This window comes from Coregonus lavaretus, assembly GCF_964263955.1.
Source record: "Coregonus lavaretus genome assembly, chromosome: 3".
Lineage (NCBI taxonomy): Eukaryota > Metazoa > Chordata > Actinopteri > Salmoniformes > Salmonidae > Coregonus > Coregonus lavaretus.
Genome location: NC_139990.1, coordinates 350,763 through 378,719, shown reverse-complemented (window position 1 = coordinate 378,719; position 27,957 = coordinate 350,763). Strand labels below are relative to the sequence as shown.

Genomic DNA, 27,957 nt, shown 5'->3' with positions numbered 1-27,957 from the left:
AACAGACAAGACACCCACCATACATTCAAAATGAATACTTCCTTCACTTCTGAGCACCACAGAATGACATAGAAGAACAGCAGTAATATATCCCCTTTGTAAGCACATCTAAATGACTTACAGATACAGTACAGATAGATACCCAAAGTAAGCATGCCTAAATAGATTTATTTTACAGTCGCCAAATAACTTTCACCTTTAATTATGGTTTAAGTAAATCCTCATAGACTCTGACTAAACATTACGATATTAAGAAAAATGTAATAGTGAATGATAAAAAAAAAAAAAAACATATTAGATCAATATAGTAACAATCGCTTTCCCACGGGGCAGTTTCACAAATGAACATACTAAAACATCCATCTTTCTGGTGATCCAAGTTCCTATAATAATGTGTAATGTGTTTTAATAGTCATACACACATTTATTTACACACAAAAAACTCACTAATACAGGTATAGCACACGTACTCACATGCACATAGTTATTAAATACACTCCATTGGTAAACAATACTTTCCCAGAGTATTTCTAATGGCAACGTACTGATCAGTGCAACTGTGCTCTAGCCGTGATCAAGAAAGACCGTTGGAGAGTACACATCTCAAATAGCATTTCAATGGCTTTAGACTCCATCTATGAGTGGTGATATTTCATATAGGAAGACATTCCAAAAGTCTCTAAACTAGTCAAGCGTTGACACATACAGTATCTTCAATCCCAAACTCACTGGTTGGATGAATAATCAGCAAGTGGTTGATACATATCGTTAATACATATTATCTTACTTTAAAATCAGTCTGAAAAATAAAGCAAAATCTTTCTCTGGACAGAAGACACTTTCTCAATCTCTCTTGCAACCTCTGTCTTTCTGTCTTTCCATCTCTGTTTCTCTCTCTCTCTGTGGTAAGAGGGGCAGGCAGAGGGCAGTGATTGTCAGGACACGCAGGTTTGATTTGAAGCAAGCAGGGGAGGAAGTGGCAGGTCACCATCAACAGCAGTGGAACGCTTAGTAACCAGTGTTCCTTTTTCTTTTTTGGTTACCGGTAGTGATGTCAGTCAGGTAAACAAGTACACCAGGTACACCACCTATGCGTCCCAAATGGCACCCTATTCCCTATTATCCCCACTACTTTTTTAAAAGTAGTGCACTGTGTAGAGAACAGGAGGCTATTTGGAATGCAGCCCATGCCTTTAGGAGCGCAACAACAGCAACATGGGTTTAAAGGCCATTTCAGTTACAACATGAGCGACCTACGGTGATAATAGTAATAACTCATGGGTTCCTCTCTTAAATACAACCTGAGTGTCCTGTCTGTCCTGTCTATCCTGTCTGTCCTGTCTGTCCTGTCTATCCTGTCTATCCTGTCTGTCCTGTCTGTCCTGTCTATCCTGTCTGTCCTGTCTATCCTGTCTGTCCTGTCTGTCCTGTCTATCCTGTCTGTCCTGTCTGTCCTGTCTGTCCTGTCTATCCTGTCTATCCTGTCTGTCCTGTCTGTCCTGTCTATCCTGTCTGTCCTGTCTGTCCTGTCTGTCCTGTCTGTCCTGTCTATCCTGTCTGTCCTGTCTATCCTGTCTGTCCTGTCTGTCCTGTCTATCCTGTCTGTCCTGTCTATCCTGTCTGTCCTGTCTGTCCTGTCTATCCTGTCTGTCCTGTCTGTCCTGTCTATCCTGTCTGTCCTGTCTGTCCTGTCTGTCCTGTCTATCCTGTCCTGTCTATCCTGTCTGTCCTGTCTATCCTGTCTGTCCTGTCTGTCCTGTCTATCCTGTCCTGTCTGTCCTGTCTATCCTGTCTGTCCTGTCTGTCCTGTCTGTCCTGTCTATCCTGTCCTGTCTATCCTGTCTGTCCTGTCTATCCTGTCTGTCCTGTCTGTCCTGTCTATCCTGTCTGTCCTGTCTGTCCTGTCTGTCCTTCCTGCTCATGCCTAGAAAAATATCAACATAGACTAGAGCCGATGCAGCTCTAAGGCAGACAGACAGTAGCTCTCCGCTGTAGCATGACCAGTCAGAGTAGGAGTATTGATCTAGGATCAGTTTTGCATTGTTAAATCATACTGAATAAGAGCAGGGACCTGATCTAAGATCAGCAATCCAGATCTCTCAGGCTGTTGTAGAGATGTTGCTAGTCAAACGGCTGGCCATAGATTTACATCCTCTTTTGCCATCCAGCAGATCACTGTGCTGGAGTTTACTGCACTACACTGATTGATTGAAACTCTGAGGGACTAATTAAATCACATTTTCCCTTAGTCTTCCATTGACATCAATGCGTGACTAAGTGAAAACTCGACTGAAGTGGAAGTTTAAGATACGGAAAGATTCTGTGGACGAAGAGAGAAAATATACAGTCGTCTACAGGCTAAACACAAGCAGAGAAGAGTCAGCGTGGCAGACAAAGTTTGTTAGTAACACTGGATGGCTTTTCTTTTCACCATGGAATATTGTAAGTAAAAGTTATAGAAGCTCCTTGAAGTCAGGATATACGTCTCTAGTAGCAAGGGCGCTCAGCCAAATACAGCTCTCAACACTTCCTGAAAAAAAGTACTTCCTGAAAAAAAGTGTGTCTGTCGGTGTGTGTGTGTGTGTCTGTCTGTGTGTGTGTGTGTCTGTCTGTGTGTGTGTGTGTGTCTGTGTGTGTCTGTCTATATGTGTGTGTCTGTCTGTGTGTGTGTGTGTGTCTGTCTGTCTGTCTGTGTGTGTGTGTGTGTGTGTGTGTCTGTGTGTGTCTGTCTATATGTGTGTGTGTGTCTGTGTGTGTGTGTGTGTCTGTCTGTGTGTGTGTGTGTGTCTGTGTGTGTGTGTGTGTGTGTGTGTCTGTGTGTGTCTGTCTATATGTGTGTGTGTGTCTGTGTGTGTGTCGGAGTCAGATGAAGTTACAGAGAGGAGCAGAGAATAAAAGACAGAGGGGAGCCAACAGAGAGTAAAGCTGGAGACTTCTGTCTCTGTCCTTCAACAGGGGTACTTGACTAGGTGGTTCACTTCAGTAGAGGGCTCTCTCTCTCTCTCTCTCCACGGGACCGGCCAGTCACTGAGGGGTTCACTTCAGTTGGAGACTCACTCTCTCTCTCCACGGGACCGGCCAGTCAGATAAATACCAACCAACACAGGGTGAGAAACATGACCAGCAGTCCAGACAGGAGGGAGAAGGAGATGTTGGATGGTTGGAGCTGGAGCATGGCTGGGTACAGCTGGCAGGCTGAGGGCCCCCTGGCCCTGTCCTCCTCCTCCTCCTCCTCCTCCTCCTCCTCTTCCTCAGGCATGTCGATAGAGACCCTCAGAGTGTGCCCCCGTCCCCGAGCCTCCTCCTCCTCAGAATCATCAGAAGTATAATCTTCCTCCTCCTCCTCCTCCTCCTCCTCTTCCTGTAGATAGTGGTGTCTGATAAGCGGTGGTCCCCCGGGGGCCGAGGATGCCTGCTGTTGCTGTCTCAGTAATCTTACCTGGTATGCAAACAGAGGACGCTTCCCTCGCTGTGTTCAGCAACGGGAGACCAAGAGAGACAGAGAACAATGAACAGACATGTGGGGGAGTGGCCAACAGACAGGCAGGAAGTAGGGGAGGATGGGAAGAGGGGAAGAGACTGGGGGACAAGGGGAGGGAGGTGGAGGAGGAGGGGAAGGGAAGGGACAGGGACAGGGGGTGGAGGAACAGGGGGAGGGAGGTGGAGGAGTAGGGGAAGGGACAGGGGGAGGGAGGTGGAGGAGGAGGGGAAGGGACAGGGGGAGGGAGGTGGAGGAGGAGGGGAAGGGACAGGGGGAGGGAGGTGGAGGAGGAGGGGAAGGGAAGGGACAGGGACAGGGGGTGGAGGAACAGGGGGAGGGAGGTGGAGGAGGAGGGGAAGGGAAGGGACAGGGACAGGGACAGGGGGTGGAGGAACAGGGGGAGGGAGGTGGAGGAGGGGAAGGGACAGGGGGAGGGAGGTGAAGGAGGGGAAGGGACAGGGGGAGGGAGGAGGAGGTGGAGGAGGAGGGGAAGGGACAGGGGGAGGGAGGTGAAGGAGGGGAAGGGACAGGGGGAGGGAGGTGGAGGTGGAGGAGGAGGGGAAGGGACAGGGGGAGGGAGGTGAAGGAGGAGGGGAAGGGACAGGGACAGGGGGTGGAGGAACAGGGGGAGGGAGGTGGAGGAGGGGAAGGGACAGGGGGAGGGAGGTGAAGGAGGGGAAGGGACAGGGGGAGGGAGGAGGAGGTGGAGGAGGAGGGGAAGGGACAGGGGGAGGGAGGTGAAGGAGGAGGGGAAGGGACAGGGGGAGGGGGTGGAAGGTGGAGGAACAGGGGGTGGGAGGTGGAGGAGGGGAAGGGACAGAAGGGAGGAGGAGGAGGAGGAGGGGAAGGGACAGGGGAAGGGAGGTGGAGGAGGAGGGGAAGGGACAGAGGGAGGGAGGTGGAGGAGGAGGGTAAGGGACAGGGGGAGGGAGGAGGAGGAGGAGGAGGGACAGGGGGAGGGAGGTGGAGGAGGAGGAGGAGGAGGAGGGACAGGGGGAGGGAGGTGGAGGAGGAGGAGGGGAAGGGACAGGGGAAGGGAGGTGGAGGAGGAGGAGGGGAAGGGACAGGGGAAGGGAGGTGGAGGAGGAGGAGGGGAAGGGACAGGGGAAGGGAGGTGGAGGTGGAGGAGGGGAAGGGACAGGGGAAGGGAGGAGGAGGTGGGGAAGGGGCAGGGGAAGGGAGGAGGAGGAGGAGGGGAAGGGAGGAGGAGGAGGGACAGGGGGAGGGAGGAGGAGGAGGGGAAGGGGGAGGGGGAGGGAGGAGGAGGAGGGGAAGGGACAGGGGTAGGGAGGAGGAGGAGGGGAAGGGACAGGGGGAGGGAGGTGAAGGAGGGGAAGAGACAGGGGTAGGGAGGAGGAGGAGGGGAAGGGACAGGGGTAGGGAGGTGAAGAGACAGGGGGAGGGAGGAGGAGGAGGAGGAGGAGGGAGGGAGTGGGGTAGGAGGGGAAAGGACAGAGGGAAGGAGGGAGATGGAGGAGTAGGTAAGTGGTGATGTGTGATGTTTTACTTGAGGGTGAGGGTGGAGGGGAGAAAGAGTCTCCTTCAGTTTTTTTTAATAAAGTTCTCTCTGTAAATTCTCTCTGAACTTTGACAGTAGTGAGTGGTGGGTCCCATCACTGAGCTTCAGCCCGACTCAGAGTCTCCGGCTCTGGGCAGTGAGAGTTAGGGTCCAGGGTGGTCAGATCAGGCCGGACCAACCTCCAGGGCATCGGCAGCAGCAGCAGCAGCATATTTGGGGACGGAGTGTTTTTTATGGGGCTCTGCTCCTCCACGGTTGGGGTTAGATTGGATAAAGGCCTTCTCTGGCAGGTCAAATGCTAGCTAGTGCAAACCGTTTGTTTGGCAGTGCAACGTCTTGGATCAGAACACCGTTAGGGGAGAACCACCATAGAAACTGGCTTGGTGCGGGTCGGCTAGACCACAGTGTGCCCTCCTCCTCACTGCCTCTTATAGTCAGTCAGTCAATGAGCCGGCCTTAAAGAGATGAGCTTATCAAATGCATTGAGGTCCATTGGGACTTGTGAGGCTCACATTTGGGATTTGTTGGTAATGTGTTCATGAAGATAGAAAAAGATATCTAAAGAGTGTTTTACATGCAATATCAGGTAAGACTGCTTGGCAAATCACCAGACTAGTGTATTATACTGTAATTGTGTTAATATTTTTGTGATCTTTTAGAAACATTAAAGATGATAATCTTCATTCATAGAAATTGTGCTGTAGGCCTATCAATTAAAAATGCCTATACTCAATAGATTGAAAGTTAAGAATATTATTATTTTTAGAATTTGGTTTAATGTTCTGATGGAAGTGCTTAGTATTCTTCAGGTACATAGACAGGACATGAGAGGGTCTGGAGTAGGCAGGATACCCAGGTAGCTGGAGGCAGCTTCAAGTCTGGGAGTAAAACTGTCTTTTCAGCCCCATGGCAGTAGAGGGGCGAGGGGAGGGAAGCTGTGATGCTCGGTGACCCAAGGCCTGAACACCTCTCTGGGTCTCCGGATCCTCCTCAGGAGAAGGGGGTGGTGGTGGAGGAGGAGGTGGAGGATACGGAGGAGGAGGAGGGAGTGGATATGACTGTGGGGCAGGGCAGGACTTTGAAAAGGGAGGAGGAGGAGGAAGATGAGGAAGAGGAGGAGAGGATTGAGAGACGACACAGGGGGGGGGGGGGCATAAAACATAAAACAACCAGTAAGGGAGAGATACAGGTCAGGGAGGAGGAGAGACAATGAAATGAAGAGGAGGAGGGGGTCAGTTCTTTGTTGTTGTCACTGTTTGTTTTTTGGTTGTTTTGCTTGTTTTGTTTTTTTGTTCTTCAGTCTCTCATCACTACGTCAGACATCATCATCATCATCATCATCACAGAGTCATGCAGTTCACTACTATCGGGTCAAACCCAGCCATGCGATTTGATTGGCAGATCAAAGCAGGAAGACAAAGCTGGCAGCAGCCAATCATGGAGCGGAGGCAGTGGTGAGTGGGCAGGGTTTGGGAAAGGTTGGGGGGTGTGGTTTGGAAGGGGCACCTACAGTGAGGGAAAAAAGTATTTGATCCCCTGCTGATTTTGTAAGTTTGCCCACTGACAAAGAAATGATCAGTCTATAATTTTAATGGTAGGTTTATTTGAACAGTGAGAGACAGAATAACAACAAAATAATCCAGAAAAACGCATGTCAAAAATGTTATAAATTGATTAGCATTTTAATGAGGGAAATAAGTATTTGACCCCTCTGCAAAACATGACGTAGTACTTGGTGGCAAAACCCTTGTTGGCAATCACAGAGGTCAGACGTTTCTTGTAGTTGGCCACCAGGTTTGCACACATCTCAGGAGGGATTTTGTCCCACTCCTCTTTGCAGATCTTCTCCAAGTCATTAATGTTTCGAGGCTGATGTTTGTCACTCGAACCTTCAGCTCCCTCCACAGATTTTCTATGGGATTAAGGTCTGGAGACTGGCTAGGCCACTCCAGGACCTTAATGTGCTTCTTCTTGAGCCACTCCTTTGTTGCCTTGGCCGTGTGTTTTGGGTCATTGTCATGCTGGAATACCCATCCACGACCCATTTTCAATGCCCTGGCTGAGGGAAGGAGGTTCTCACCCAAGATTTGACGGTACATGGCCCCGTCCATCATCCCTTTGATGCGGTGAAGTTGTCCTGTCCCCTTAGCAGAAAAACACCCCCAAAGCATAATGTTTCCACCTCCATGTTTGACGGTGGGGATGGTGTTCTTGGGGTCATAGGCAGCATTCCTCCCCCTCCAAACACGGCGAGTTGAGTTGATGCCAAAGAGCTCCATTTTGGTCTCATCTGACCACAACACTTTCATCCAGTTCTCGTCTGAATCATTCAGATGTTCATTGGCAAACTTCAGACAGGCATGTATATGTGCTTTCTTGAGCAGGGGGACCTTGCAGGCGCTGCAGGATTTCAGTCCTTCACGGCGTAGTGTGTTACCAATTGTTTTCTTGGTGACGATAGTCCCAGCTGCCTTGAGATCATTGACAAGATCCTCCCGTGTAGTTCTGGGCTGATTCCTCACCGTTCTCATGATCATTGCAACTCCACGAGGTGAGATCTTGCATGGAGCCCCAGGCCGAGGGAGATTGACAGTTCTTTTGTGTTTCTTCCATTTGCGAATAATCACACCAACTGTTGTCACCTTCTCACCAAGCTGCTTGGCAATGGTCTTGTAGCCCATTCCAGCCTTGTGTAGGTCTACAATCTTGTACCTGACATCCTTGGAGAGCTCTTTGGTCTTGGCCATGGTGGAGAGTTTGGAATCTGATTGATTGATTGCTTCTGTGGACAGGTGTCTTTTATACAGGTAACATACTGAGATTAGGAGCACTCCCTTTAAAGAGTGTGCTCCTAATCTCAGTTTATTACCTGTATAAAAGACACCTGAGAGCCAGAAATCTTTCTGATTGAGAGGGGGTCAAATACTTATTTCCCTCATTAAAATGCAAATCAATTTATAACATTTTTGACATGTGTTTTTCTGGATTTTTTTGTTGTTATTCTGTCTCTCACTGTTCAAATAAAACTACCATTAAAATTATAGACTGATCATTTCTTTGTCAGTGGGCAAATGTACAAAATCAGCAGGGGATCAAATACTTTTCCCCTCACTGTATAAAAGGTAGGTTGTGGCGGGCCGAGGGTGGGAGAGCGCAGTCCTGTGGGTGAAGATAGGCAGCTGATTCTCTAGCCTTGCTTTAGGCCATACAATCTCCATACAGCCTCCATAGAGTCTTCATACAGCCTCCATACAGTCTCCATACAGCCTCCATACAGCCTCCATAGAGTCTTCATACAGCTTCCATACAGTCTCCATACAGCCTCCATACAGTATTCATACAGCCTCCATACAGCCTCCATACAGTCTCCATACAGCCTCCATAGAGCCTCCATACAGTCTTCATACAGCCCCCACACAGTCTCCATACAGTCTCCATACACACAGTCTCCATACAGCCTCCATACAGCCTCCATACAGTCTCCATACAGCCTCCATACAGTCTCCACACAGTCTCCATACAGTCTCCATACACAAAGCCTCCATACAGTCTCCATACACAAAGCCTCCATACAGTCTCCATACAGCCTCCATACAGTCTCCATACAGTTTCCACACAGTCTCCATACAGTCTCCATACAGTCTCCATACACAAAGCCTCCATACAGTCTCCACACAGCCTCCATACAGTCTCCATACACAAAGCCTCCATACAGTCTCCATACAGTCTCCACACAGCCTCCATACAGTCTCCATACAGCCTCCATACAGTCTCCATACAGTCTCCATACAGTCTCCACACAGCCTCCATACACAAAGCCTCCATACAGTCTCCATACACAAAGCCTCCATACAGTCTCCATACAGTCTCCAACAGTCTCCATACAGTCTCCATACAGTCTCCATACAGTTTCCATACAGCCTCCATACAGTCTCCATACAGTCTCCATACAGTCTCTATACACACAGTCTCCATACAGTCTCCATACAGTCTCCATACACACTGCCTCCATACAGTCTCCACAAAGCCTCCATACAGTCTCAATACAGTCTCCACACAGCCTCCATACAGTCTCCATACAGTTTCCATACAGCCTCCATACAGTCTCCATACAGTTTCCATACAGCCTCCATACAGCCTCCATACAGTCTCCAAACAGCCTCCATACAGCCTCCATACAGTCTCCATACACAGAGTCTCCATACACAGAGTCTCCATACAGTCTCCATACAGTCTCCATACACACAGTCACCATACAGTCTCCATACACAAAGCCTCAATACAGTCTCCATACACAAAGCCTCCATACAGTCTCCATACACACTGCCTCCATACAGTCTCCATACACACTGCCTCCATACAGTCTCCATACACACAGCCTCCATACAGCCTCCATACAGCCTCCATACAGCCTCCACACAGCCTCCATACAGTTTCCATACAGTCTCCACACAGCCTCCATACAGTCTCCATACACAAAGCCTCCATACAGTCTCCATACACACAGTCTCCACACAGCCTCCATACATCTCCACACAGCCTCCATACAGCCTCCATACAGTATTCATACAGCTTCCATACAGTCTCCATACAGCCTCCATACAGTATTCATACAGCCTCCATACAGCCTTCATACAGTCTCCATACAGCCTCCATAGAGCCTCCATACAGTCTTCATACAGCCCCCACACAGTCTCCATACAGTCTCCATACACACAGTCTCCATACAGCCTCCATACAGTCTCCATACAGCCTCCATACAGTCTCCACACAGTCTCCATACAGTCTCCATACACAAAGCCTCCATACAGTCTCCATACACAAAGCCTCCATACAGTCTCCATACAGTTTCCACACAGTCTCCATACAGTCTCCATACAGTCTCCATACACAAAGCCTCCATAAAGTCTCCACAAAGCCTCCATACAGTCTCCATACACAAAGCCTCCATACAGTCTCCATACAGTCTCCACACAGCCTCCATACAGTCTCCATACAGCCTCCATACAGTCTCCATACAGTCTCCATACAGTCTCCACACAGCCTCCATACACAAAGCCTCCATACAGTCTCCATACACAAAGCCTCCATACAGTCTCCATACAGTCTCCAACAGTCTCCATACAGTTTCCATACAGTCTCCACACAGTCTCCATACAGTTTCCATACAGCCTCCATACAGTCTCCATACACACAGCCTCCATACAGTCTCCATACAGTCTCCATACACACAGTCTCCATACAGTCTCCATACACACTGCCTCCATACAGTCTCCACAAAGCCTCCATACAGTCTCAATACAGTCTCCACACAGCCTCCATACAGTCTCCATACAGTTTCCATACAGCCTCCATACAGTCTCCATACAGCCTCCATACAGCCTCCATACAGTCTCCAAACAGCCTCCACAGTCTCCATACAGTCTCCATACACACAGTCTCCATACAGTCTCCATACAGTCTCCATACACACAGTCTCCATACAGTCTCCATACACAAAGCCTCAATACAGTCTCCATACACAAAGCCTCCATACAGTCTCCATACACACTGCCTCCATACAGTCTCCATACACACAGCCTCCATACAGCCTCCATACAGTCTCCATACAGTTTTCACACAGCCTCCATACAGCCTCCATACAGCCTCCACACAGCCTCCATACAGTTTCCACACAGTCTCCATACAGTCTCCATACAGTCTCCACACAGCCTCCATACAGTCTCCATACACAAAGCCTCCATACAGTCTCCACACAGCCTCCATACAGTCTCCATACACAAAGCCTCCATACAGTCTCCACACAGCCTCCATACAGTCTCCATACAGCCTCCATACAGTCTCCATACAGTCTCCATACAGTCTCCACACAGCCTCCATACACAAAGCCTCCATACAGTCTCCATACACAAAGCCTCCATACAGTCTCCATACAGTCTCCAACAGTCTCCATACAGTTTCCATACAGTCTCCACACAGTCTCCATACAGTTTCCATACAGCCTCCATACAGTCTCCATACAGTCTCCATACACACAGCCTCCATACAGTCTCCATACAGTCTCCATACACACAGTCTCCATACAGTCTCCATACACACTGCCTCCATACAGTCTCCACAAAGCCTCCATACAGTCTCAATACAGTCTCCACACAGCCTCCATACAGTCTCCATACAGTTTCCATACAGCCTCCATACAGTCTCCATACAGCCTCCATACAGCCTCCATACAGTCTCCAAACAGCCTCCACAGTCTCCATACAGTCTCCATACACACAGTCTCCATACAGTCTCCATACAGTCTCCATACACACAGTCTCCATACAGTCTCCATACACAAAGCCTCAATACAGTCTCCATACACAAAGCCTCCATACAGTCTCCATACACACTGCCTCCATACAGTCTCCATACACACAGCCTCCATACAGCCTCCATACAGTCTCCATACAGTTTTCACACAGCCTCCATACAGCCTCCACACAGCCTCCATACAGTTTCCACACAGTCTCCATACAGTCTCCATACAGTCTCCACACAGCCTCCATACAGTCTCCATACACAAAGCCTCCATACAGTCTCCATACACACAGTCTCCATACATCTCCACACAGCCTCCATACAGTCTCCATACAGTCTCCACACAGTCTCCATACAGTCTCCACACAGCCTCCATACAGTCTCCATACAGTCTCCACACAGCCTACATACACAAAGCCTCCATACAGGCTCCATACACACAGTCTCCACACAGCCTCCATACAGTCTCCATACAGTCTCCATTCAGTCTCCACACAGCCTCCATACACAAAGCCTCCATACAGCCTCCATACACACAGCCTCCATACACACAGCCTCCATACAGTCTCCATACAGTCTCCACACAGTCTCCATACAGTCTCCATACAGTCTCCACACAGCCTCCATACACACAGCCTCCATACAGTCTCCATACAGCCTCCACACAGCCTCCATACAGGCTCCATACAGCCTCCATACAGCCTCCATACAGTCTCCACACAGTCTCCACACAGGCTCCATACAGTCTCCACACAGCCTCCATACAGTCTCCACACAGCCTCCATACACAAAGCCTCCATACACACAGCCTCCATACACACAGCCTCCATACAGTCTCCATACAGTCTCCACACAGTCTCCATACAGTCTCCATACAGTCTCCACACAGCCTCCATACACACAGCCTCCATACAGTCTCCATACAGCCTCCACACAGCCTCCATACAGGCTCCATACAGCCTCCATACAGCCTCCATACAGTCTCCACACAGTCTCCACACAGGCTCCATACAGTCTCCACACAGCCTCCACACAGTCTCCACACAGCCTCCACACAGCCTCCACACAGTCTCCACACAGTCTCCATACAGTCTCCATACAGTCTCCATACAGTCTCCACACAGCCTCCACACAGTCTCCACACAGCCTCCATACAGTCTCCACACAGCCTCCATACAGTCTCCACACAGCCTCCATACACACAGCCTCCACACAGTCTCCACACAGCCTCCACACAGTCTCCACACAGCCTCCACACAGCCTCCATACAGTCTCCACACAGTCTCCACACAGTCTCCATACAGTCTCCACACAGCCTCCATACACAAAACCTCCATACAGGCTCCATACACACAGTCTCCACACAGCCTCCATACAGTCTCCATACAGTCTCCACACAGTCTCCATACAGTCTCCATACAGTCTCCATACAGTCTCCACACAGCCTCCATACACAAAGCCTCCATACAGCCTCCATACACACAGCCTCCATACAGTCTCCATACAGTCTCCATACAGTCTCCACACAGTCTCCACACAGCCTCCACACAGTCTCCACACAGCTTCCACACAGCCTCCATACAGTCTCCACACAGCCTCCATACAGTCTCCATACAGCCTCCATACAGCCTCCATACAGTCTCCACACAGTCTCCACACAGCCTCCACACAGTCTCCACACAGCCTCCACACAGCCTCCACACAGTCTCCACACAGTCTCCATACAGCCTCCATACAGTCTCCACACAGTCTCCATACAGTCTCCATACAGTCTCCATACAGTCTCCATACAAACAGCCTCCATACAGTCTCCAAACAGCCTCCATACAGCCTCCATACAGTCTCCATACAGTCTCCATACACACAGTCTCCATACAGTCTCCATACAGTCTCCATACACACAGTCTCCATACAGTCTCCATACACAAAGCCTCAATACAGTCTCCATACACAAAGCCTCCATACAGTCTCCATACACACTGCCTCCATACAGTCTCCATACACACAGCCTCCATACAGTCTCAATACACAAAGCCTCCATACAGTCTCCATACACACAGTCTCCACACAGCCTCCATACAGTCTCCACACACCCTCCATACAGCCTCCATACAGCCTCCATACAGTCTCCACACAGTCTCCACACAGTCTCCATACAGTCTCCACACAGCCTCCATACAGTCTCCATACAGTCTCCACACAGCCTCCATACACAAAGCCTCCATACAGGCTCCATACACACAGTCTCCACACAGTCTCCATACAGTCTCCATACAGTCTCCATACAGCCTCCATACAGTCTCCACACAGTCTCCATACAGTCTCCATACAGTCTCCATACAGTCTCCACACAGCCTCCATACACATATCCTCCATACAGTCTCCATACAGTCTCCACACAGTCTCCATACAGCCTCCATACAGTCTCCATACAGTCTCCATACAGTCTCCACACAGCCTCCATACACAAAGCCTCCATACAGTCTCCATACACAAAGCCTCCATACAGTCTCCATACAGTCTCCAACAGTCTCCATACAGTCTCCATACAGTCTCCATACAGTTTCCATACAGCCTCCATACAGTCTCCATACAGTCTCCATACACACAGCCTCCATACAGTCTCCATACAGTCTCTATACACACAGTCTCCATACAGTCTCCATACAGTCTCCATACACACTGCCTCCATACAGTCTCCACAAAGCCTCCATACAGTCTCAATACAGTCTCCACACAGCCTCCATACAGTCTCCATACAGTTTCCATACAGCCTCCATACAGTCTCCATACAGTTTCCATACAGCCTCCATACAGCCTCCATACAGTCTCCAAACAGCCTCCATACAGCCTCCATACAGTCTCCATACACAGAGTCTCCATACAGTCTCCATACACACAGTCACCATACAGTCTCCATACACAAAGCCTCAATACAGTCTCCATACACAAAGCCTCCATACAGTCTCCATACACACTGCCTCCATACAGTCTCCATACACACTGCCTCCATACAGTCTCCATACACACAGCCTCCATACAGCCTCCATACAGCCTCCATACAGCCTCCACACAGCCTCCATACAGTTTCCATACAGTCTCCACACAGCCTCCATACAGTCTCCATACACAAAGCCTCCATACAGTCTCCATACACACAGTCTCCACACAGCCTCCATACATCTCCACACAGCCTCCATACAGCCTCCATACAGTATTCATACAGCTTCCATACAGTCTCCATACAGCCTCCATACAGTATTCATACAGCCTCCATACAGCCTTCATACAGTCTCCATACAGCCTCCATAGAGCCTCCATACAGTCTTCATACAGCCCCCACACAGTCTCCATACAGTCTCCATACACACAGTCTCCATACAGCCTCCATACAGTCTCCATACAGCCTCCATACAGTCTCCACACAGTCTCCATACAGTCTCCATACACAAAGCCTCCATACAGTCTCCATACACAAAGCCTCCATACAGTCTCCATACAGTTTCCACACAGTCTCCATACAGTCTCCATACAGTCTCCATACACAAAGCCTCCATAAAGTCTCCACAAAGCCTCCATACAGTCTCCATACACAAAGCCTCCATACAGTCTCCATACAGTCTCCACACAGCCTCCATACAGTCTCCATACAGCCTCCATACAGTCTCCATACAGTCTCCATACAGTCTCCACACAGCCTCCATACACAAAGCCTCCATACAGTCTCCATACACAAAGCCTCCATACAGTCTCCATACAGTCTCCAACAGTCTCCATACAGTTTCCATACAGTCTCCACACAGTCTCCATACAGTTTCCATACAGCCTCCATACAGTCTCCATACACACAGCCTCCATACAGTCTCCATACAGTCTCCATACACACAGTCTCCATACAGTCTCCATACACACTGCCTCCATACAGTCTCCACAAAGCCTCCATACAGTCTCAATACAGTCTCCACACAGCCTCCATACAGTCTCCATACAGTTTCCATACAGCCTCCATACAGTCTCCATACAGCCTCCATACAGCCTCCATACAGTCTCCAAACAGCCTCCACAGTCTCCATACAGTCTCCATACACACAGTCTCCATACAGTCTCCATACAGTCTCCATACACACAGTCTCCATACAGTCTCCATACACAAAGCCTCAATACAGTCTCCATACACAAAGCCTCCATACAGTCTCCATACACACTGCCTCCATACAGTCTCCATACACACAGCCTCCATACAGCCTCCATACAGTCTCCATACAGTTTTCACACAGCCTCCATACAGCCTCCATACAGCCTCCACACAGCCTCCATACAGTTTCCACACAGTCTCCATACAGTCTCCATACAGTCTCCACACAGCCTCCATACAGTCTCCATACACAAAGCCTCCATACAGTCTCCACACAGCCTCCATACAGTCTCCATACACAAAGCCTCCATACAGTCTCCACACAGCCTCCATACAGTCTCCATACAGCCTCCATACAGTCTCCATACAGTCTCCATACAGTCTCCACACAGCCTCCATACACAAAGCCTCCATACAGTCTCCATACACAAAGCCTCCATACAGTCTCCATACAGTCTCCAACAGTCTCCATACAGTTTCCATACAGTCTCCACACAGTCTCCATACAGTTTCCATACAGCCTCCATACAGTCTCCATACAGTCTCCATACACACAGCCTCCATACAGTCTCCATACAGTCTCCATACACACAGTCTCCATACAGTCTCCATACACACTGCCTCCATACAGTCTCCACAAAGCCTCCATACAGTCTCAATACAGTCTCCACACAGCCTCCATACAGTCTCCATACAGTTTCCATACAGCCTCCATACAGTCTCCATACAGCCTCCATACAGCCTCCATACAGTCTCCAAACAGCCTCCACAGTCTCCATACAGTCTCCATACACACAGTCTCCATACAGTCTCCATACAGTCTCCATACACACAGTCTCCATACAGTCTCCATACACAAAGCCTCAATACAGTCTCCATACACAAAGCCTCCATACAGTCTCCATACACACTGCCTCCATACAGTCTCCATACACACAGCCTCCATACAGCCTCCATACAGTCTCCATACAGTTTTCACACAGCCTCCATACAGCCTCCATACAGCCTCCACACAGCCTCCATACAGTTTCCACACAGTCTCCATACAGTCTCCATACAGTCTCCACACAGCCTCCATACAGTCTCCATACACAAAGCCTCCATACAGTCTCCATACACACAGTCTCCATACATCTCCACACAGCCTCCATACAGTCTCCATACAGTCTCCACACAGTCTCCATACAGTCTCCACACAGCCTCCATACAGTCTCCATACAGTCTCCACACAGCCTACATACACAAAGCCTCCATACAGGCTCCATACACACAGTCTCCACACAGCCTCCATACAGTCTCCATACAGTCTCCATTCAGTCTCCACACAGCCTCCATACACAAAGCCTCCATACAGCCTCCATACACACAGCCTCCATACACACAGCCTCCATACAGTCTCCATACAGTCTCCACACAGTCTCCATACAGTCTCCATACAGTCTCCACACAGCCTCCATACACACAGCCTCCATACAGTCTCCATACAGCCTCCACACAGGCTCCATACAGCCTCCATACAGCCTCCATACAGTCTCCACACAGTCTCCACACAGGCTCCATACAGGCTCCATACAGTCTCCACACAGCCTCCATACAGTCTCCACACAGCCTCCATACACAAAGCCTCCATACACACAGCCTCCATACACACAGCCTCCATACAGTCTCCATACAGTCTCCACACAGTCTCCATACAGTCTCCATACAGTCTCCACACAGCCTCCATACACACAGCCTCCATACAGTCTCCATACAGCCTCCACACAGCCTCCATACAGGCTCCATACAGCCTCCATACAGCCTCCATACAGTCTCCACACAGTCTCCACACAGGCTCCATACAGTCTCCACACAGCCTCCACACAGTCTCCACACAGCCTCCACACAGCCTCCACACAGTCTCCACACAGTCTCCATACAGTCTCCATACAGTCTCCATACAGTCTCCACACAGCCTCCACACAGTCTCCACACAGCCTCCATACAGTCTCCACACAGCCTCCATACAGTCTCCACACAGCCTCCATACACACAGCCTCCACACAGTCTCCACACAGCCTCCACACAGTCTCCACACAGCCTCCACACAGCCTCCATACAGTCTCCACACAGTCTCCACACAGTCTCCATACAGTCTCCACACAGCCTCCATACACAAAACCTCCATACAGGCTCCATACACACAGTCTCCACACAGCCTCCATACAGTCTCCATACAGTCTCCACACAGTCTCCATACAGTCTCCATACAGTCTCCATACAGTCTCCACACAGCCTCCATACACAAAGCCTCCATACAGCCTCCATACACACAGCCTCCATACAGTCTCCATACAGTCTCCATACAGTCTCCACACAGTCTCCACACAGCCTCCACACAGTCTCCACACAGCTTCCACACAGCCTCCATACAGTCTCCACACAGCCTCCATACAGTCTCCATACAGCCTCCATACAGCCTCCATACAGTCTCCACACAGTCTCCACACAGCCTCCACACAGTCTCCACACAGCCTCCACACAGCCTCCACACAGTCTCCACACAGTCTCCATACAGCCTCCATACAGTCTCCACACAGTCTCCATACAGTCTCCATACAGTCTCCATACAGTCTCCATACAAACAGCCTCCATACAGTCTCCAAACAGCCTCCATACAGCCTCCATACAGTCTCCATACAGTCTCCATACACACAGTCTCCATACAGTCTCCATACAGTCTCCATACACACAGTCTCCATACAGTCTCCATACACAAAGCCTCAATACAGTCTCCATACACAAAGCCTCCATACAGTCTCCATACACACTGCCTCCATACAGTCTCCATACACACAGCCTCCATACAGTCTCAATACACAAAGCCTCCATACAGTCTCCATACACACAGTCTCCACACAGCCTCCATACAGTCTCCACACACCCTCCATACAGCCTCCATACAGCCTCCATACAGTCTCCACACAGTCTCCACACAGTCTCCATACAGTCTCCACACAGCCTCCATACAGTCTCCATACAGTCTCCACACAGCCTCCATACACAAAGCCTCCATACAGGCTCCATACACACAGTCTCCACACAGTCTCCATACAGTCTCCATACAGTCTCCATACAGCCTCCATACAGTCTCCACACAGTCTCCATACAGTCTCCATACAGTCTCCATACAGTCTCCACACAGCCTCCATACACATATCCTCCATACAGTCTCCATACAGTCTCCACACAGTCTCCATACAGTCTCCATACAGTCTTCATACAGCCTCCAAACAGCCTCCATACAGGCTCCATACAGCCTCCATACATTCTCCACAGTCTCCATACAGCCTCCACACAGTCTCCATACAGTCTCCATACAGGCTCCATACACACAGCCTCCATACAGCCTCCATACAGTCTCCACACAGCCTCCATACAGCCTCCATACAGCCTCCATACAGCCTCCACACAGCCTCCATACAGGCTCCATACACACAGCCTCCATATAGCCTCCATACAGTCTCCACACAGCCTCCATACCGTTTCCATACAGCCTCCATACAGCCTCCATACAGTCTCCATACAGCCTCCACACAGCCTCCATACAGTCTCCATACACACAGCCTCCATACAGCCTCCATACAGTCTCCACACAGTCTCCATACAGCCTCCATACAGCCTCCACACAGCCTCCATACAGCCTCCATACAGTCTCCATACAGCCTCCATACAGTCTCCATACAGCCTCCATACAGTCTCCATACAGCCTCCATACAGTCTCCATACACACAGTCTCCACACAGTCTCCATACAGTCTCCATACAGTCTCCATACAGCCTCCATACAGTCTCCACACAGTCTCCATACAGTCTCCATACAGTCTCCATACAGTCTCCACACAGCCTCCACACAGTCTCCATACAGTCTTCATACAGCCTCCACACAGCCTCCATACAGTCTCCACACAGCCTCCATACAGCCTCCATACAGTCTCCATACAGTCTTCATACAGCCTCCACACAGCCTCCATACAGGCTCCATACAGCCTCCATACAGTCTCCACAGTCTCCATACAGCCTCCACACAGCCTCCATACAGTCTCCATACAGGCTCCATACACACAGCCTCCATACAGCCTCCATACAGTCTCCACACAGCCTCCATACAGCCTCCATACAGCCTCCATACAGCCTCCACACAGCCTCCATACAGGCTCCATACACACAGCCTCCATACAGCCTCCATACAGTCTCCACACAGCCTCCATACCGTTTCCATACAGCCTCCATACAGCCTCCATACAGCCTCCATACAGCCTCCATACAGCCTCCACACAGCCTCCATACAGTCTCCATACACACAGCCTCCATACAGCCTCCATACAGTCTCCACACAGTCTCCATACAGCCTCCATACAGCCTCCACACAGCCTCCATACAGCCTCCATACAGTCTCCATACAGCCTCCATACAGTCTCCATACAGCCTCCATACAGTCTCCATACACACAGCCTCCACACAGCCTCCATACAGCCTCCATACAGCCTCCATACAGTCTCCATACAGTCTCCATACAGTCTCCATACAGCCTCCATACAGTCTCCATACACAACATGATCTGTTCTTAGCTGGTAAAGAAACGCCAGCTAGTGTTCTCTTACTGCAGCCCAGCTCAGCTCAGCCCCCTGTACGGCCAGTAAGGACTGAATTAAAATACCTTTACCTCTGATACGCCACCAACTACTCTGTATGCAGGTGATAGGGAGGCCGTCCTCATCTGCACACACACACACGCGCACACACACACACACACACAGACACACACACACACACAATCTTCACACATATGAATATACACAGAGAGAGACTCCAAGATCATGTCCACTGTACACACTGAGATACAGAGACACAGAGAAACTATTGAACACTTGATGAAGCTCTCTGAAACATTCTGTCTGCTGACTATGACCCTGTGCACAGTACATATATATATATAATATTTTATTTCAAATAAACACAGCACAGCACGCCTGTATTCCAGATAATCTGCCATTCTCTAGAAACTGTACATTGACTTGTATCAAAAACTGAAACTGAGATGATTGCATCCTCTAGATTAGTGACTAGACATTGACTCGTGTCAAAAACAACAACTGAATGACATGAGAAAAGACAACAGCACCCCCTACTGGGACTAATGACTCTGTGCAATCCATAAGTAACAACTAGAAAACAACAAAGCAAGAAAACTTTCTCAAAGAAATTCAAAAAACACATCTTCAATTGAAAATGAAAGCAAATAAACAAAAACATCCCTATCGGTAAACTAGTGCAACAAATGCAAAAAGCGAGTCAAAAGTACCATCTTTCACTTCAAACATCCTATTGTTGTCAGGAATCCTGTTGGTGCTTTGAGTGGGGCTTGAGAAAATAAAAGCCTCTCTGTCTCTCTGTGTCTCTGAGTACCATGGCCTGCTATGGCTGTCTCTGTCTCTCTGTACCAAGACGTGTTGTTCTGTTGACTCCATAGAAATATAATCGCTAGAAGGGGCTAACAGCCTCTAACCCTGGCAATTTGACTGCTAAACTCATGGGTCCACACACCAGTTCACCCATTATGGCATCCATCATTGACTTCAATGGGGAGGCCCATTCTATTAATTTCAGTTCTGTTGGTGTTGACTCACCCCGTCGGTGCCTGGCTGCAGCTGTCCGTTGATGCTGGCCGTGCGGAAGGGAGAGTGTGTGGACAGGCGCTTGTCCCACTCACTCTGCCGCGGCTCCGGAACAGACTCCATGAAGCTTCTCTTCAGCTCACTGATACTGGTGTGGTGACGCATGATCTCTGTCTGGGTCTTATCCAGGTCCTGGGAGGAGGGAGAGGGGTGGAGAGAGAGAGAGAGAGAGAGAGAGAGAGAGAGGGGTGGAGAGAGAGAGAGAGAGAGGGGTGGAGAGAGAGGGGTGGAGAGAGAGAGGGGAGGGGTAGAGAGAGAGAGAGAGAGAGAGAGAGAGCGAGAGAGAGAGAGAGAGAGAGAGGGGGGGGGGAGGGGAGGGGAGGGGGGAGAGAGAAGGGGGGGGAAAGGTAGAGAGAGAAAGGGAGAGGGGTGGAGAGAGAGAGAGGGGGAGAGGGGGAGGAGGAGGGTTGGAGAGAGAGAGAGGGGGAAGAGGGGTGGAGAGGAGGATGGGTAGAGGGAGAGGGGGAGGTGAAGAGAGAGGGAGATGGGGAGAAAGAGAGAGTGGGGAGGTGGAGAGGGGGGAATGGGGGAGAGAAAGAGGGGGGAGAGGAGGACCAGAAAAGAGAGATATAGAGAGAATTGGGAGAGAGAAAGGTAAAGAGAGAGAGAGAGGGGGCAGAGGAGAAGTGCATGATAGATAAAGAGAGGGGGGGGGGATAGTTTAAGGGGAAGGAAGAAAGAGACAGCAAGGAAGGGCAAAGGGGTGAATCCCCCAGATTGGAAGGGGGTAGGGAGAAAGTATGTCATTATTTGGAGGTAAAGACTGGTAATGACAAATGTACAAGTTTAGCAGAATGCAACATGATTGATGATTTGCTTATCATATCAAACAAAATGCAGTTGGAAGCTGGAACAGGCTTGCCCCTCACAAAGAGGACAAACAACATGACACCAACGGGTCTTAGTCCATCCAGACCACATGATGTTCTATAGACAAACAACAGACTGTCCTGGGTTCTCTCTACTCTGTTCCTTCCTCTGCAGATTGAACTTTGGACGGTCCATCTCCGTCTAGTGTCCGTGCCTATCCATATTCATAGTGCAATATGGAGTCATTGTGATTAAGTAATTGCCCATTACCAATCTACCACGTTGGGATCCTGATCACAGAGATAAAATACAACACCCATTAGACTAGAGTCTCCTGGCTGATGACTATTCATAAACCACGTCTGTTCTTAACAGAGTCTGCATCCCATATGGCATCGTATTCCCTATGTAGAGCACTACTTTAAGACCAGGGCACATAGGGAGCCCAATGAGGCTCAAGTCAAAAGAAGTGAATTATATAGGGAATAGCATGCCATTTGGGATGCAGCCAGAGAGTAGATGGGAGCTCTGAGAGGTAAACTATGGGGAGAACATTGAAGTGCCTCGTTTCACTACAGAGCATCTGTGTGGATTCTCTGCTACCGAATGAAATGGTCCCATGGTACCTGAAGCCTAAAACTTTTATCTGTCTGACTGAACCTGCTCTTCATAACTGACAGCGGTTGGTTTTGGCAGCTAGCGCTGCAGAGATCTTACTGTTTTTCCAGAATCCCAAAACAGATTATAGTCTGGGCTGCAATGGAATACAATCCCCTTGTCATGGAATATAATACCCATACGTGTATAGTAGCTATAGTACATCTATAGAACATCTATAGCACATCTACAGTACATCTATAGTACATCTACAGTACATCTACAGTAAATATAATAATAATATAATAATATATGCCATTTAGCAGACGCTTTTATCCAAAGCGACTTACTGTCATGCGTGCATACATTTTTTTTGTGTGTGTATGGGTGGTCCCGGGGATCGAACCCACTACCTTGGCATTACAAGCGCCGTGCTCTACCAGCTGAGCTACTGAGGACTACATCTATAGTACATCTATAGTACATCTACAGTACATCTATAGAACATCTATAGTACATCTACAGTACATCTATAGCACATCTACAGTACATCTACAGTACATCTATAGTACATCTACAGTACATCTACAGTACATCTATAGTACATCTATAGTACATCTATAGTACATCTACAGTACATCTACAGTACATCTATAGTACATCTACAGTACATCTACAGTATGTTTATAGTACATCTACAGTATGTTTATTGTACATCTATAGCACATCTACAGTATGTTTATAGTACATCTACAGTACATCTATAGAACATCTACAGTATGTTTATAGTACATCTATAGTACATCTACAGTACATCTACAGTACATCTATAGTACATCTACAGTACATCTACAGTATGTTTATAGTACATCTACAGTATGTTTATTGTACATCTATAGCACATCTACAGTATGTTTATAGTACATCTACAGTACATCTATAGAACATCTACAGTATGTTTATAGTACATCTATAGTACATCTATAGCACATCTACAGTATGTTTATAGTACATTTATAGTACATCTATAGCACATCTACAGTATGTTTATAGTACATCTATAGTACATCTATAGCACATCTACAGTACATCTATAGTACATCTACAGTACATCTACAGTACATCTATAGAACATCTACAGTACATCTACAGTATGTTTATAGTACATCTATAGAACATCTACAGTATGTTTATAGTACATCTATAGTATATCTACAGTACATCTATAGTACAGCTACGTACAGTATATATAACGTATTATAAAACACATTGAGCCATCTGTGCCAAATGGAGAGAGAGAGCTGGATTTACCCTTTAACCCTAGGTGGCCATGTGACCATTTCACTGGTGGTAGTATGGTACACTAGCCTGCAGGACGGGTGAGTGTGAGTAAGAGTCCTCTTATGCACACAACCTGGGAGTTCACACACACACACACACACACACACACACACACACACACACACACACACACAGAAGATGCACGCACGCATGTACACACACAATCACAGAAGATACATGCACGTACACACACACACAATCACAGAAGATGCACGCACGTACACACACACAATCATAGAAGGTGCACGCACGCATGTACACACACACACACACACACACACACACACACACACAGGCTTTCCCCAGCAATATGCCTGAGGATACTTAGTCCTGAGCCAGCCAACAGCTACTATTATGATGAAGCACGTCAAAGACATGGCTACGTCCCAAAACGGCACCCTATTCGCTATATAGTGCACTACTTTTGACCAGAGTCTTATGTAGGGAATAGGGTGCCATTTGGGACACAGCCAAGGTCAAAGGTCAACAGAGACAAGGGTCAGAGAGAGTCACATGGTTAGATACAGGAACAGCAGCACCATGAGTGAGAGAGGCCGTGTCCCAAATAGCACCCTATTCCCTATACAGTGCACTGCTTTTGACCAGGGCCCATAGGTCTCTGGTTAGAAAGTAGTGAACTATGTAGGGAATAGGGTGCTAGTTGGGAAGCTACCTGAGAGAGGTACAGTACAGTACACTTTTAGAAAAAAGGGTTCCTAAAAGGGTTCTTCAGCTGTCCCCATAGGAGAACCCTGTACTTCACTGTACTTGTGTGTGTGACATTAAAACGTGAAACTTGAAATTTGAAACTTTTTGATTCCAGGAAGAACTCTTTTGGGTTCCATGTAAATTAGAACCCTCTGTGGAACGGGTTCAACATGGAACCAAAAATAGTTATTCAAAGGGTTTTTCTATGGGGACAGCCGTAGAACCCTTTTAGGTTCTAGGTAGCACCTTTAATTCTAAGAGTGTTCAGCACAGTGAAGGTTATGTAAAGGAGTTCCAGGTCTCACAATGAGAATTACAACAGAGGTTAGCATCATTAACCCTGTCAATCACATCACTGAGATGAAAAATATATGACTGGGAAAGTTTATCAATCAAAGCTGTGTTCATGTTCCTGGAAGTTGGCCTCTGTCACCAAATGCAGGCTGGAGAAGTGGTGCGAGAATAGCCTTAACTAAGCCAACATCATTTATATTGGAACACTTCCCCTTTAGGAAGATACTTATGGTCGTTACAAAAAAAAACTACATTTGACGACCATTGTGGACGACGACACCATTTGGAAAAAGCATCCAAAGGTGCAAGTCATTATCGACTAAAAGGTGCAACAACAAAACATAGTTTGACAAGCAGGCTGAAATCAAAGGGGGATAGGGCATGCTGGGCATACGGTGGCCACTGACATGCTTTTGGATCACTTTTCTTCGGTCTCAAAGGCCAAACTGATGCACCCTTTCAGACTCGATGCCTATAGCTTTTAAATTATACTGGACCATGATAGTGAGAGAGGAAACACTCCCAATCATATATCAAACTAACGTGGATAAGAAACAAATGAAAACGTTGTGATCAAAACAGCATCAAAGTAAAAGTGAGTACTTGCATTAGAAGGAAAGAGGAAAAGAGTGCATGCCAAGCCGTTAGGGTTCAGCTGAAAACAGGGTGGGTGTAGAAACGAAAGAGAGAATAGAACAGAGGAGTCAAGACAAACAGAAAAAAAAAAAAAAAAAAAAACAGGCAACTGAACACAACTCTCATGCAGAGCGAGAGAGCATGCAGCCACAAACAGTCAAAGAGCAAATAGGATATATTCTAGAGTTTATACAAACCTCCAACATTAAATTGCTATGCCTGATATAAATAGTTTCACCCTCAAGTTTCTTAGCTCTTTTCTGTGAAAAACGAAGAAAACAAAAAAAGAACAAAGTTGGTCTCAGGAAGATGTGGAACTGAAATCCTTCATTTATTATTTATTTTGTATTTAATTTTTTACTTTTACTGTTTGACTTGCAAGCGATTGCGTCGGGTATGTGTGCATTCGTTCCTGATGGTGGGAGAAGTGGCGAGGGACCAGATGATACCATGGGGGAAGTGCAGTGAAGCGGAGTGCAGGGTGAGTGCAAATGTCCAGGGGTGACGGTGGTCATCAGTGGAGACTGTGACCACCGTCAGGTGACCAACATCTGGTGGGTTTCTGTCAGTTACCAACATCTGGTGGGTTTCTGTCAGTGACCAACATCTGGTGGGTTTCTGTCAGTTACCAACATCTGGTGGGTTTCTGTCAGTTACCAACATCTGGTGGGTTTCTGTCAGTTACCAACATCTGGTGGGTTTCTGTCAGTTACCAACATCTGGTGGGTTTCTGTCAGTTACCAACATCTGGTGGGTTTCTGTCAGTTACCAACATCTGGTGGGTTTCTGTCAGTTACCAACTTCTGGTGGGTTTCTGTCAGTTACCAACTTCTGGTGGGTTTCTGTCAGTTACCAACATCTGGTGGGTTTCTGTCAGTTACCAACTTCTGGTGGGTTTCTGTCAGTTACCAACATCTGGTGGGTTTCTTTATTACAGGACTAACTGTGAGGGGAACCACATGTTGACAGATAAATCCACCATATACATACATGCTGGGGTTGTTTAGTAGTAGTCGTGCATTATCATTGTGCATGATCAGTTTTTATGCATTACCTAAAGCACAATTCAATGCCTTATTTGAGTGATTCTTACTGAGGCGGCAGACAAGTGCAGCTGAGGGCTTTCCTCATTATAGCGTCTGGAGCACAGGCTTGGTCAGTCCAGATTCATTCACTTACAGGCACCTCATTCAATTGGTTTAGCTCTCATAGTCTCTCTAGTTCTACTCGGTGAAGAAGGATGTCCACAAGAGGAAAGCTTTACGTATTGCCTCTGCAGGAGGTAACAGAAAGGCTGATACTGTTGGATAAGTAGCCTCCACTTATTGATTTCAAAACAAAAAATGGTGGAAAATAAGAGACTTTCTCCGTAACTGTCCAAAGAAGTCTCTGATCATTGTGAACACATGGAAGTCGTTAAGAAGGGAACGCCACAGACAAACAGCCTCTTGTATAGCTGTCCTATTACAGTAGGTATACAAGGCTGGAGGACAGAGAAACAAACAGCCAAAAAAACAAACATTACCAACAAAACATATTTTTTTTTTTGTATTAGAAATGCTCTCAAATCAAGGGGGAAAAAAATCAACTGAAAGGCGACTATTGATGCGAGGATGAGGATGTGAATCACTGAGTGTGCGTCCCAAATGGCACCCTATTCCCTACATAGTGCTCTACTTTTGACCAGAGGGGCCCCATAGGGCTCCGGTCAAAAGTAGTGCACTACATTGGAAGCCATTTGGTATGCAGGCTGCAACTGTAGACAGATATCTAACCTTCTTCACTCGCACCATCTCCGTGCCGGTTCTCTCCCGGGGCGAATGCTGCTGATCCCCCCCCAGAGGAGGGAAGAGAGAGGGCAGGTACATTAACATTAGAGCCCCATGGGTCTGTTTCAAACCCTTCTTCCTGTTAATAGTTTAGTTTGACACATGCATCTCACGTTAAGAACCCCAGCCACATGTATCGACGTTTTAATATTTAGTCAGACCACTGCACAGCCGCTGTGAGTCTGGCAAGCGAGACTACACATACAGGTCATTCATGTCTGATGTTTATGGTTGTAACCCTCCCCACGTATATATTTCAGTCAAGACAAATACAGTAATACGGTGTGTGTGTAATGTTAAAACCCAACGCATCAGCATTGTAGACTGACAGACGTGGTATTATAACCACGTGTATATATATTAGACAGACAGACACACAGTAATGCATGTGTTTCGTGGTATTATAACCACGTGTATATATATATTAGACAGACAGACACACAGTAATGCATGTGTTTCGTGGTATTATAACCACGTGTATATATATTAGACAGACAGACACACAGTAATGCATGTGTTTCGTGGTATTATAACCACGTGTATATATATATTAGACAGACAGACACACAGTAATGCATGTGTTTCGTGGTA

At 47.9% G+C, this 27,957-nt stretch overlaps 1 pseudogene across 1 annotated transcript in view; it reads right to left on the bottom strand.

Annotated features, from left to right (window-relative positions):
- LOC311119211 (protein 4.1-like) overlaps positions 1-27,957 on the bottom strand; it is a 73,111-nt pseudogene that overhangs the window by 514 nt on the left and 44,640 nt on the right. Inside the window, exons 14-17 of the transcript in view lie at positions 27,313-27,360; positions 25,735-25,797; positions 21,104-21,283; positions 3,272-3,469 (exon numbers count right to left, since the gene is read on the bottom strand). The product of the transcript in view is annotated as a protein 4.1-like (transcript). The remainder of the gene's footprint in view (positions 1-3,271; positions 3,470-21,103; positions 21,284-25,734; positions 25,798-27,312; positions 27,361-27,957) is intronic.